The sequence below is a fragment of the Ambystoma mexicanum genome, chromosome 2p (genome assembly GCF_040938575.1).
Source record: "Ambystoma mexicanum isolate Mex_15411 chromosome 2p, UKY_AmexF1_1, whole genome shotgun sequence".
Taxonomy (NCBI): Eukaryota; Metazoa; Chordata; class Amphibia; order Caudata; family Ambystomatidae; genus Ambystoma; species Ambystoma mexicanum.
The window spans coordinates 822,851,531-822,864,477 of NC_090923.1; the positions used below are offsets into that span (position 1 = coordinate 822,851,531).

Consider the following 12,947-nt stretch of genomic DNA (forward strand, 5'->3'; position numbering starts at 1 on the left):
GCACTGCTACCCACAGCAGGACTGTCATGACTGTGCTGTATCCTTCCTCAGTGGCATTCTGCACTACCTGACACCTGGCACAGACCCGCAGGAAAATAATTTCTGAGGCCGTGTTGAGCCTCACAAGTAAAAAAGCATGCAGTATACCAGCTGTGCTCACTGTGTTCAGGAGTGGCTGAGGAGCTCAGATGAGGGCCATGGCTTATTTTTTTGTCCATTATGCAGACGCCGTGCATGGTGGGGAGGAAATAAGGTTTTGCCGCAGGCATGCACTGATCCTTGAGAACGACCCCTGAAAATGTTCCTGCAGCCAATCCTCTTTACGAATCCTCCGTGAGTGAATGCAGAGGAGTGAATGCAGAGGAGTGAATGCAGAGGCGTGACCCCAGAATTTGCCCAGTCAATGCCTGCGGAAGTGGTTGAGCAAACCCCAGAGAACTCCTCTGTGTGGGGCTAATTGCCCTTGATAAGCAGCATACTAGCCACATTTGCTCCCTAAAACAGGCCAAAACCGCCAAAAAGATGGGAGAAAGAATACTTCTAACAAAAAATAGGAAATAACAGACACATGGGAGACACTCTCCAGCTTCCACACCCAAATCCCCACAATGAACTCCACAGAAATGTTTGAAGCAGTGGCACCAAGAGAGCAGTGCCACAAGAAGGTGCCACAAGAAGAAGCTCTGCCCATTATTACTGCCTGATCTGAAAAGAAGATTCAAAATAAAAATGCATCGTCTAAATGCATTAATTAGTAGGTGCAAAAAAGGAGTGATATTTTAGAGCTAAAGTCTGTTTTTACTCGCCTAAAAGGTGCCGCCAAGGGAAATGGAAATTACTCTTTCACTCACTAAAAACTCATTTGGATCCCAGATTGAAAAATGAGGGAGTGAAATATTCAAATTCTTATCTGGAGCCGAGAAATTATAAGGAGGTAGATGGTGGGTGAATATTACATCCTCTCCGGGTGCTAAGGACAATGCCCAGGAGGATGGGCGAAAAGGGCGACATTGTGCCCCTAGAAAGCAATCTTGCCCAAGGACCTCCATCCACTGGGAAAATGATTATACACGGATGCCCACTGCCTTCCCAGATACCCGTGTGCAGAAGCAGAGGCATATACAGGGTAGGGCCTGGGTGGGCAAAGCCTACCCAAAATCTGTACATTCATGTTCTGCAGCACTGTGTGGGCATTTACAGGTGTTAATGTACCTGCGGTGGGCCCAACTACGTTAGCTTCAGGCCCCACTTGTTAGAGAATCCTGGCTACGCCTCTGTGCCGAAGACCATGAAAATATGAGCAGCCGAAGCAAATAGGAACATTTGCAATAAGGGAAGGGATGCCCGAGGGGTGTGGGGAACGGAGGGGAGCAGGAATCAGTTGAGCAGCAAGCATGAAACAAGCAAATAGCCCAGCCTTCCTCTGGTGCACTGTGGTCACAACTATAAGCCATATACGCCTAGAGATGTGATATCCTTCAGTGCGCTGTCTACTCAGACCAACCTCAACCCACACCATTCCTGAGCCCGGAGCCAGGCCGCGGACCGAGCGAGCTTCTTGAGTTTAAAGAGTCACAGACTCCCTGACACAGGCCCACATGCTGGTCTGGCGATCACTGGGGGCTTGCTGACTCATGAGAAGCGTTCATAGCCGGGAGATTGCACAGCGGCCTCGAGGCGAAGCCGTGGCGGGCCGGGCCGCCATGCTGACTGGGAGGGTAAGATGGCAGGGATTCAAGGGATGTTACTGCTTAGGGGCCCAGATGTACTAATGTGGAGCTCCAGTGGGAAGCATCATTATTGGGCGCACGTGGTCTATTGGTTAGGATGCCCTGGGTTCTAATACTTGACGCCATTATGCGATCCCGGGTCAGATACATCTACACGTGGCTGCGTTCGGAATTGCAAAAACTGTGAGGCGCGCTTAGAAACCGGCTACGAGACCGCCTAATGAGCTACACACAGCTAGACGTGTACCTTTACAAACGCATGCTCGGCACTGCTGTACAGTTGGCAAAAAAAACCTCCAGAGGCGGGAAACTTTAACGAACTGAGCGGTAGGTGATTTGTTGAAGGGGGAGTCAGTGCTATTGAGGGTGATTGAGGTGGGTGTTGGTGAAAGGGTGATGACTCAGCAGCTAGTGTAGCGATGACGTTTTTGTGAAATGTGTCAGAATAAACCACAGGATTCCCAGGTGTTCCGATATGGTGACCAGACGTCGCGATTGGAGGCGGGGCAGGGGGCATTCCTAGTTTTTCACTACATATTCCCTCGTCCTGACAAGTTTCCACAGCATATTGAATGTCCAACTCTTTAAATCAGGCTTTGAAACGAACCACTTGGGAGAACACAAATAAGGATTTCAGCTGCATGGAAAGCCTGCTGTGAGCCAGAGGCAGGGGGAGGGGAGGGGTGCGGTCACTTCCGTAAATTTCACTCCCACAGCCATGAGCGTTTTCACACACGTCCAAAGGGTCCCCTCCCTGCAATTTTCATCGTTTGTGTTCGGAAGTTCTCTCGTGTTAAGTGACTTTGCTTTTGTTCTGCGCGGATTCACCACTGTAGTAGTTTCAAACTACCGATCCATGTCAGTGGAGAGCAGCGCCACCGCGTGGGCAAAGCAGACCACAGTCTGCGAGGAAGGAGAGTAAAGTAAGAGGGAGAGAAAGCGGCGCAGGAGGCTGGAGGCGCAGGAAGGGACTTAGGCAGGAGGGAAATGCTACGTTTTTTACGTGGATGCATGTTAGTTACTTATATATACAAATCTCTTTTACAGCTCTCTTTTACAGCTCTTTTACACTTCCGCATACAAATAATTGCGAACACCTGCTGCAATTAATGCACACAGCAGGCATTTACAATGAAGTCTAAACAGTGGTCGAAGTGTACGCAAAAAGTAGTGAAATTATGCTGCCTGCTTACCTGTCTCCGCTCCCCACAAACCCCATCGCCACGCCCCCTCCCACACGCAATACAAACCCGCAAACAGCACATCTACTGTTTAAGGGAATGTTCAGTGCAGTGCACTGAAGTGCAAGTTTCATCTTCTCGCTACACTTATTTTAAAACTAAACCATTCCGGAATGGCTTTTTTTAAAGATAAAAGTATAGGAACAGTTAAACGTAAAGAAAAAAAGTAGAGGGGTACCTCTCCGCTGCCGCCCACTCCGACCACGGATTGCAGTTCAATCCACCGTAAATGCCTTACCAGGCTGGAAAACAGGTGGGTTTCATTGGAATCCTTTGCTTTACTGCCAGCATGAAATCTCATTCTGTCAGCATGTTAGATTTGCCAGGCGGAGTGGGAAAGCGGGCAGACATGACCACCGTGCTCCCAAACTTCATTGGTCAAATCAGGGCGAATCCCCTGGATTCTTAAGAGTGTCTGTATAGATGAAAGCAATCATTAACGCTACCTTTACCCCAACCTTTTGCTGATCCTGGGGGTTTAGGAAATGATCCCAGAGTGAAAAGTAAGCACCCCTTAAAGTTTCAGAAGATGAGATGGCTCAGAACATAAAAACAGAAGAAGAGATGAAAGGCATTGAGGAGAACAGAAGGGGGGAAGTTGGTAGAGAAATGAGAGACTAAGGTGATAACCCCCACCTGTATGGACAGACTGGGCCGGAACCAGAGGCGTTGCTGGGGGAGGGGGCTTGAGGGGCTATAGCCCCAGATCTTTTGGTTGTAGCCCCGGATAGAACCTCAGGGGCTACAACCAAAAGGCTAGCTAGCCTTGAGTCCCGTCAGTCCAGTCATTAGCGTAGCCCCAGATCTTTTCCAGACCTAGCAACACCCCTGGCCGAACTGCCTGCCAGCTTTCATGAGGGGCTTGGTGAGGGCTCAGCGTTTCCAGCCCTATCATCACCCGAATGCAGAGGTATTGCTCGTTGCCCTTAGGGGCTCCCTCTGGAGGGTGCTGATTGCATTTTGTATTACTTTAAAGAAAACAGCCTCCTAGCGTGTGCTCAATTTCCCTTAGAAAAATAAAAAATATATGGCCGCCTGCATAAAAATAGAAATTAGAGTAAGTCCCTTTTCTATTTTCATGGCAACAGTAAGAGGGACAAGCAAGAGGGACAGCCCAGTGCAGGAAGCAGCAAAGTGGATTTGTGTGTGTGTGTGCAGATTGTGGGACAGGTGACAGGTCAGGGGACGCGCAAGACTAAAAGGAATGACCTGGGGGAGCGGCAGATTACAAAAAAAAATGATGGGCCCGAGGGCGAGGCCCTGAAGGACAGCGCCACTGTACAGATGCTTACAGACTATGGACGAAAGGAAGAATAGATGCAATGAGGAGGAAGCCATTGATGCGATTCAGCTTTAATATTGTTCCGTCTGTGCCATAATCTTCTGAAAGAGACCCTAAACTCTTCTGAACGGGTTAAAACTACTATAATTACTTCTGAAATAGCTTCACTCAAAAATAGTAATGAAAGGGTGTAACATACCTTAAATATACCAGGAATAAAAAATACCACTCTGGTATATCGGTTATTCCACTTGGTTTGCTTAAGCACTCAGGTCTTTCATGCACATGATTAGTGCCCGGCCTTTAATGCCCTCCTCTTTAATCTATACACTAAAATGGTGGTGTTTTTTGGATTGCACCTTCTTGGCAGCCTATCTGGGCAGCAGTGCATTAGATGCATTTTCGAGGGACTGCAGTATGCCCAGCGGGCGATGACTAGGGCACTGAGGGCAGGTCATGTGTGCGGATCATGGTGTTTCGATATTTACTCACATGCTGTTGTTCAATTCCCTGACCCTATGCCTTTCCTGAAATTTCATTTTCTTGTATCGGCCTCAAACGTGAAGGGAGAGGGGTGGGGGGGGGGGTGACACAGTATTCGTGCAAGCATTAAAGCAGACCCCTGTTAAGCCCCTCCAACTCCTTCCATCAACCAAGCTGAAATCACAAGGTTAGGAAACCACTTAAGAGTACGAGAAATAACATCACAGAGCAGCAAGGAAGCCACAAACCTAAATAGAAATGCACATGTACACAAGCCAGAAGCCAAAACCAAAGCCATTGAAAGAACACACAAAGAACACACACGCACATGCAACTGATAAAAAGTCATAAAGCAGGCGGCACAGAGATTAGACAAGGAGGGGCGGGGCTGTGCAGACTCTCATATGAAAGGACGAAACGTGCAATAACGAAAACACACAAATCAAATAAAAAGCAGAATGTAAGGTTCTCATCTAGGACCTGCACCAGACTCATTTGTGGGTCATGTGCATTGGGCGAGTTCCAAGTCTCTGCATCTGAAAGTCTTTCCCTCTATCTTTTCCATAAACACATATGCAGTGCCGTGGTTTACTAGTCTTAGTGTTTGGGGAAGGGCGCTCAGCCAATCGGGTGGCTGGAAACATGGTGAGAAAGGCCAGTGTCCCACCCTCTCAGATTTCGAAGTGGAAGTGGACAGGACGGAAAGGGTGCAACATTCCTCAATTTTTGGTGAGAGTCTGCCATCGTTCCCTTATTTTTGGTAACCCAGAGCACTGTTGTGCGCTCCCTACTGGGGATTCAAACCTGCGACCTGCTTGGAACACCCAAGTCCAATATCTTGCTGGGATATATGGCAGGCGCAGGTTTGCTTGTGTTTATTTGAATATCCTGCTTGGAGTTTGGCACCCATTCCTGAGCTGCCACATAGCCCTGCACCACAGTGACCAATTTTTGTCTCCTGCAATTATGCACAATTAACGTGAAATTGCCAGGGATCTGGTTTTTATTGTTAGGGAAAGGGTGAATATGGAGTTGTGCACCAGGACCCCAGCCGGCCCATAGGACTGGGGGTTGTCCAGTGGCACTTTAAGATGGAATAGCAGCACCCATGAGATGGATGGGGATGCAGATTAATACTCAAGCATCAAATCAATAATGACAACACAACGGTTTGGCAAAGGGAGTCAGTTTAATGACAAGTACAAAAAACAGGGAGTTTCATGAATATCAGCAGATGCGTGATCTTCCTTCTCGCTTCACAACTCCAACAACCTTCATAAGAAACACAACATTTATACTAAAAACTCATCATCACTGACGTTTAACGCTTAAAAGTTGGCATGCAATTCTATTGGTCCTAGGAAGGTAACTTTAATATAGGTACTATATCTGTATATCGTGACGGAGTAAGGGGATTGTGTAAGCACTGTCAGGTCGGGCATCTAAGCCCTTCCTTCAAAATGGCTACTGTAGAGGCCACTAAAAGTATGACGTCCCATTGATTCTACTAACTATAGAAATCCTAGATTACTTGGTCCAATATGATTGAGTTGGCACCAACACCACTCATATTTTTGCACTTTGCCTAGCAGCATGCAGAATGGTCGGCCAGGTGCAGGGTGCCCACCAGCTCCCCCGGCCTTCCTCCAATTATTGTTACAATCAATCATCACTTTAGTGGGTATGTGTCAATTATTTCACTGTGGTTGGCCTCCAGACTGTATCTCTGTCTGGAAAAGGTGTGATATCTTCGCTTGGCCCACTGCCATTCATAGGTGTGAAAGTCTCACTTCTTCTCGCTCAGCTGGTCACGTGATTCAGACACCATGAAATCGCCTTCTTCTCCATGTAATTCGTCTATTTGATTTTTCGTTTTGCCCACCACCTGCCTTCGGTTTCTTATCTTGACCTTTCTGAGCAGTATATTCTGTTCCTTGCTTCATTAATTGTACCTACTGTTTGTCTATTTTAGCTGATACGACCTTGGCTTTTTTTAAACGATTTGCCTCTGCTGAGTTTCGTTTCTGCCTTTCATTCTTGATTTGTTAAATATGAAGCTCTCCTCGTGTGGCCTTTAGTAACCTTTGGTTGATTCTGCTTCTTGTGCATATTGGAAGTATAATTATATAACGTGCTTCTTTTGAGGTAGATATGTGTAGGTGTCGCTTGCCGCAATCTATCTTACTACTAAGCATAGCAAGCCACACAATTCTTTTAGCTTTCTTCCAGTTCCAAGCATATGTACATGCGTAAACTGGTTGAATATCTTTGTCATGCTCATGGCATAAGCTTCTTACCTTTGACATCGTCCTTTCATCTTAGGTTCACAATGTCGCTTGTCCATGGTGTTCCGTCTCTTTATGTCATTATCAGGTCGTCATATCTTCTATGTGTGAATCAGTCCGGGTTCTTGTGACGTCACTATTCGTCTTCCATTAAGACCTTTTTGGCTTTTTCGGGGACTGTACTCAGACGATCTTCATTTCGTTTCATTTGTTGATATGGTTTTATCAATGGGTACCTTACTGTCCATGTTTTCCTTGGTGTCAGGACTTCAATAGATGCTGTTCTTCTGATAGGTACTGGACAGAGCCCCACTGCGGCTCTCTGCTGGTTTATTTGCTCATCATACGTCACATACTTCGGCGTGAACGTACCTGGTACTTCAAAATGGACGATTGGAGTGCGGGTCATGCTTGGGACCTCCTCTACACTCCCCCCTCTGGGTGATTCATCGACCACTTTCATTTCTTCCTTTGTATCCCTCTTCTTCAGATCCTCTGCATTCAATTTCACTTCATCGTCTGGGTCCATTGTCTCTTCATCTTCTGGGTCTATACATGATGGTCTGAAGAAATGTCTCTGGGGTCCATATTTTCATAACTCCTTTTAGACTTCCTGCTCTTCTTACGTGTTCATCTTTGTTCCACGTCATTAGTTGACACTGTCCTTTTGGGCTGCAATAGATCCATCTTCCCACATAATTCCTATGTTTCCTGGGATATAGAAACTTTGTTCCTTCTGGTGCATAAATGCTGGCCTTCACAAAGTCTCTTATTTCTTCATCAGTCAGGTCTTTGGGGTTCCATCCTGGTTCAACATCAATCATGATCTTCATCCTTATGGCTTTTTTCGCAGTTTTCTGACACTAAGAGATTATTATCTTGATAACACAAAATCCGAGCAATATCATCACCAGTAGGGCTCCTAGGAATTTGAATGCATCTGCCATCCATTTTGGAACCCATGAAAATAGAGATCAAAACCAGCTGTCGTCGTCCACTTTGTCAGTTTCATCAATCGTTTGATTCTGTAGTTTTGTCAGCATACCTATGGCTTCTGTTAGAGTTCCATTTTCTTCATCATGAGAAGGTATAAATGTGCAACATGATTCTCCGATTTTTGCACAAACACCTCCATCCATGGCTGTGATCATGTCAAGGACATATCTGTTCTGGCGAGTCATAAGTCAAATCGCCCTTAACTCTTCTTTGATTGCATTGAATCCTTTTATGGTTGTGTTGATGGTCTGCAGTAATTCCCATCTGGATATCTGCAACCATTTAGTGTTTGCTCCAACCTGAATTGTTGGCATGAAGATTGTTGTGAACACTGATCAGGTCTGGCTGAACAAACTATGTTCATAAGGGATAGCATCAAAAGCTTCTATAGATCTGGCAGAAAAGTAATTCTCTCTCTTCATTCGATTCATCAGTTCCACAAATCTCTTCTTCCTCAGGTGAGCATCTGCTTTCAGGAAACTGTCAATGTTCTGGTCACTTTTCGGAATCACCAATGCCGGAACGTGGACATTCACTATTGTGCATATACTTCCCCAGTTTCTCGGCAGTATGATATATGCTTTGGATCCACATGCCCAATAATGATCCATAATCACGGCAGTTCCATGCACCATTCCTGGAGCATCAAAAACGTGTCCACAGTTCTGATTCTCCCCATCTTCCTAGTGCCATTATTCCTGAAGCAGAGTTTCGGATTCTCCACTGGCACTATCTGCAAGGGTCCTCCTCTGTCTTCGACCCATGTTAGCAGTTTTGCAAGTTTTGGCCTTAATGGCTTGCATATCCTTTGTGCATTTTCAATTACTTCTTTGCAGACTTCAATGACCATCCATGCTCTGCAAATCACTGCTCCTTTCTCCCATTCGTCTGGTGAAAGTACTGTTCCCCAAATCTGCATTTGGCCTCTGTTCTTCCAACTTCGAGCTTCTTCTGGAGTTCTTCCTTGGACATTTAGCTTCTGGTTCACGTCTCTTCTGTTTTCTGCCCCTTTAACTCCAGGCTTCTCATTTCTGATCACAATGTGTTTTGTCTTTCCATTGTTTCTTGTCTTTATGTGCTGGACATAATCATCTTCGTTTGGATCAGTGGCTTCAGTTGCCCATTTCAGTGAGGCATCACTTCCCATGAACTGGCCTCTGGTCTTGCACATTGGTACGTGTGATCAACAGTGTGCTGCCTGGACATCCATTTCTACAGCTACAAAGATCTTTAACTTCCCCATGCTGTAAGGTAGGAGTGCACAAACAAAGCATTCCCCCCCTGAACTCCGTCCTCGAACTTATTTCATGTGTTGGTACCAGATGTTGTTTCTCAAATGTGCTGTGCTGTCCAAGTAATTGTTTAGTTCACTGTCATCTCCTTGTATGCTTCTCTTGATTCTTAATGTCGTCATGTAGTTTCCTATAACTACATCCTTTAATGCATCCGTATGGCTTCTTCTTGCTGGAGGATTCTCAGGTATCCTGATCCATGGTGCAGGCATCTTCATCTGTGCCAGTTGAGTAGAGGAAAGTGTGGCAATTCTTTCTTTGTCCTCTTGTATTTTCTTGGCTCTGGTTATAAACAACCATATTGATTCTGCTATCATCTATGCCTGTGAGATTTTCTCTGGGCTTGCCTTTATCTCCATCAATGCTGTATCACGGGTGTTGATCAATTTTGTTTCCGTTGGTTTCCTCTCCAACTCCTTTTGTCTCTTCAAGAGCTCAGCTTCCTTCATGTGGCTCTTAACTTCGCTGATAGTAGAGATTCTCATTGTTGGCAGTCCAATCTTCCCCTCTTCTTTGGCCTGTGGTTCTGTAGTTGTTGACACTAGACCTGGTGTGTGTGCGTTCATCGTTTGCATGTGTGTGGTTGTCAGTAACCTTTCTTCATTCTTACTCTGCCGACCCGGTCTCCGGCTTTTCAATTTGCTTGTTACCATAAATGTGTGTGTGTCATTGCTAATCACATCCATCTCAAGTTCACTCATTCTGCTATCAGACCTTCTAGGGACTGGAATGACTATGTAAGGTCTAGGTGCCTTTGTAAGTTTCATGCGTGCATCATTAGGTGGGTGCATTGGAATTTGAACACTTTGTGCACCAATAAAAATGCAGTTCAAATTGTCAGTGACAGTAAAACAATGATGAATACAATACATAAATACATGATACCTCTATAGGTTAATCTACAGCATTTAGTTCTGGAAAAATACAAGCGTCTCTCCTCCTGAGGGAGGACAAGGTTGCTATTTTGATTCCCCATCTTCATCATCTGTTGACAGATACTAACTTTTAATATACTTTTTTTTTTTTTTTGTTTTTTTTTTTGTTTTAATTGTGTTACCATTTTTACAAAAATATGGCATGAGTAGTCTTCATACATCAAACGTCCGGATTCCTTTTAATAAGCTTAGGCTTGAGGAAATTCCTCCTGCTCGAGCTTCAAGGATTTAAGGAAGAGTGTTACTCCTATAACACATCTGATATTGTTCCCGTTCGTCAGGAGTGTCCAGAGGTTTTCCTCGTCGAGGGTGAGGTGGTTTTCCAATGGGGCTGCAAGGTATTTGTCTCTTTTTGTTTTGAGCCCGGAACATTCCATTAGCAGGTGTTTTGTGCTTTCTATGGCATTTATAGGTTGACAGAAGCGGCAGGAACTCGATGGTACTTGGTTGCGAATTGCCAAAATTTCGTTGGTTTTTATTTGGTTCAGCTTGAATCTTAGAAACAGACGACTTAGGTTCTTGTCTGGAAACCTCAGTAGGTAGCCACGCGTAGCATTTAGCTTCATTGGAGCAGTTGGTAATTTTGCTGTGATGGAATACGACCAAGCCACTTCTTGAGTGTGAATCCAGTCTGCTTCTAAAAGTTTTTGCGACACTCGATTTGGATTGTGTATGAGTGTCTCAACAGGAAGATCCAATTCTTCCAACATTTTCCGGTTGAATTGTTCCCAGTTTACAAGCGTCCGATTATTTCCCTCAGAAAGTTCTTTCCGTATGAGGTCCAGTACTCTGGCTTCTGGATTATTTATTACCTTACGGTATAACATCAGGGTGGCTCTCAATTTTATTGCCAACAGTGAGGAAGTACATAGCTCTCGTCTTATTAGTGCAATTGGAGTGGATTGGGCTAAACCAAGGACCCTTCGCCAAAAGAAAGCTTCCAATTTCTCCCAGATGGTGTTCGGAGCTAGCAGCATTGCGTCCATCCCATAGATTAGGGCCGGAACAACCTTGGCTTTGTAAAATCTCACGATAGGTACAATCGAAAAACGGCCGTGTTTCTTGTCCACGGCCTTGGCTTGGGCTGTGAGATTTTTTAGCTTTGCCCAGAGTGTTTCAAACATAGTTTTTTCCTCTTTATCGTTACTGATTGTGATCCCAAGGTATTTAAAGGCTTCCACTCTTTCCAGCTTCCTTCCGTCACAATGCCAGGTAAACTTGGAATTCCGCTTTGAGGATCTGCCCAGGATGAGCACTTTAGTCTTTGCAGTATTTAGGCGTAAGTTATTTTCCGACATATATGCTACCATATTGTCCAATTGTCGTTGGAGGCCTATAGGAGTTAAATCCATCAGGATGATATAATCCGCGTACAGTAGACGATCTATCTTCTCCCCTCCCATTGTCGGGGGAAGATGTCTGATCGTGAGGGTGGAATCTTCGTAATCGGCGATATAAGAGTTGTACAGCGATGGGGCCAAAGGACAGCCCTGCTTGACTCCTCGTGCTGTTTCAATTTCTTCCGAGAGTCGACCATCTGCACTCAAACGGACTCGGATTGATGTCCCTTGATGTAGAGCCTTGATTGGGTTTAGGATTGACTCCGGACAGCCTTTAGATTCCAATTTCACCCATAGGCGCTCCCTATCTACCTGGTCAAACGCTTGTACCAGGTCGATAAAAACGATATAGATTGGATTGCCACTTTGAAGAGCCTTTCCCTTTAGGACACTCATGAGTAGGATGTTCGTTGAAGTTCCAGAGTTTCTAATGAAACCATTCTGGAATGGGTCCATTGCTTTTGACGAACGCGTCCACTCTTGGAACGCATCTAGGGCCAGGGACGCAAAAACTTTCCCCATTACGTCCAAGAGGGCGATGGGCCTGTATTGGTTCGGGTCGTCGGTCGCACCTCTCTTGTAGATGGGCACAATGTTGGCTTTTCGCCATGTTGGTGGTATTGCTCTTTTTCTGTTACAATTAGCGAAGAGCTCACTCATGATGTTGGCCCAGCACTCAGGATTTTTTTTCAGTTCCAGATTACTAATCCCGTCGGGTCCAGGAGCCCTCGAGTTGTTTAATTTCTTTAATTTGTCTAAGATAGACTCTTTATCATCAGGAATAGACCATGGGCTTGTCTTTTTGTGACGGTCGCTCTTAGAAATTTCAGTTACGTTCACTGCATTAATGGGTGCGAATAATTTTGAAAAATGGTCGATCCAGCGCGCCTCACCCACGTTGTTCTGGATACTCTCATTGGTGTTCTTTTGTGTTCCTTTGATCAAGTTCCAGAACTCTTTAGGCTTCTTGCCACAGATGGTTGACAGCATTTGCTGAGAATCGTTCAGGTACAGCTGGTAACGGTGATTTTGAAGCCAGCTTCTGTAGTGCCGGGCCGATTTTAGCCACTTTTCGTTGTTCTCTGAGGATGGAGTTCTTTGTGCTAATCTTTTAAGTCTTCTGAGTTCCTTCCTTTTCACTACCAGATCTTTATTATAAGCATGGGGATAAGATTGATCTTTCTTCTCCGCCAATGCTTTTACTGGGTCCATTAGAAACCTGGTTAGTAGGGGTGTGTAGTCCAGGTCAAACTCTTTTCTTTTTGACGCTTTTGATCTTGGAATTTGAGAGCCAACAAATTGGGCTTCCAGTTCCCGTATGCCCTTTGCAGATATTTTGACTCGCTTGCCTTTTTCTGTTGTC

General features: G+C 45.3%; 1 long non-coding RNA gene across 1 annotated transcript in view; it reads left to right on the top strand.

Annotated features, from left to right (window-relative positions):
• The first annotated feature begins 1,607 nt into the window (after window positions 1-1,607).
• LOC138566831 (uncharacterized) overlaps window positions 1,608-12,947 on the top strand; it is a 48,064-nt gene continuing 36,724 nt past the window's right edge. The window contains exon 1 of the long non-coding RNA XR_011302036.1: window positions 1,608-1,718. This is a non-coding gene — a long non-coding RNA (uncharacterized lncRNA). The remainder of the gene's footprint in view (window positions 1,719-12,947) is intronic.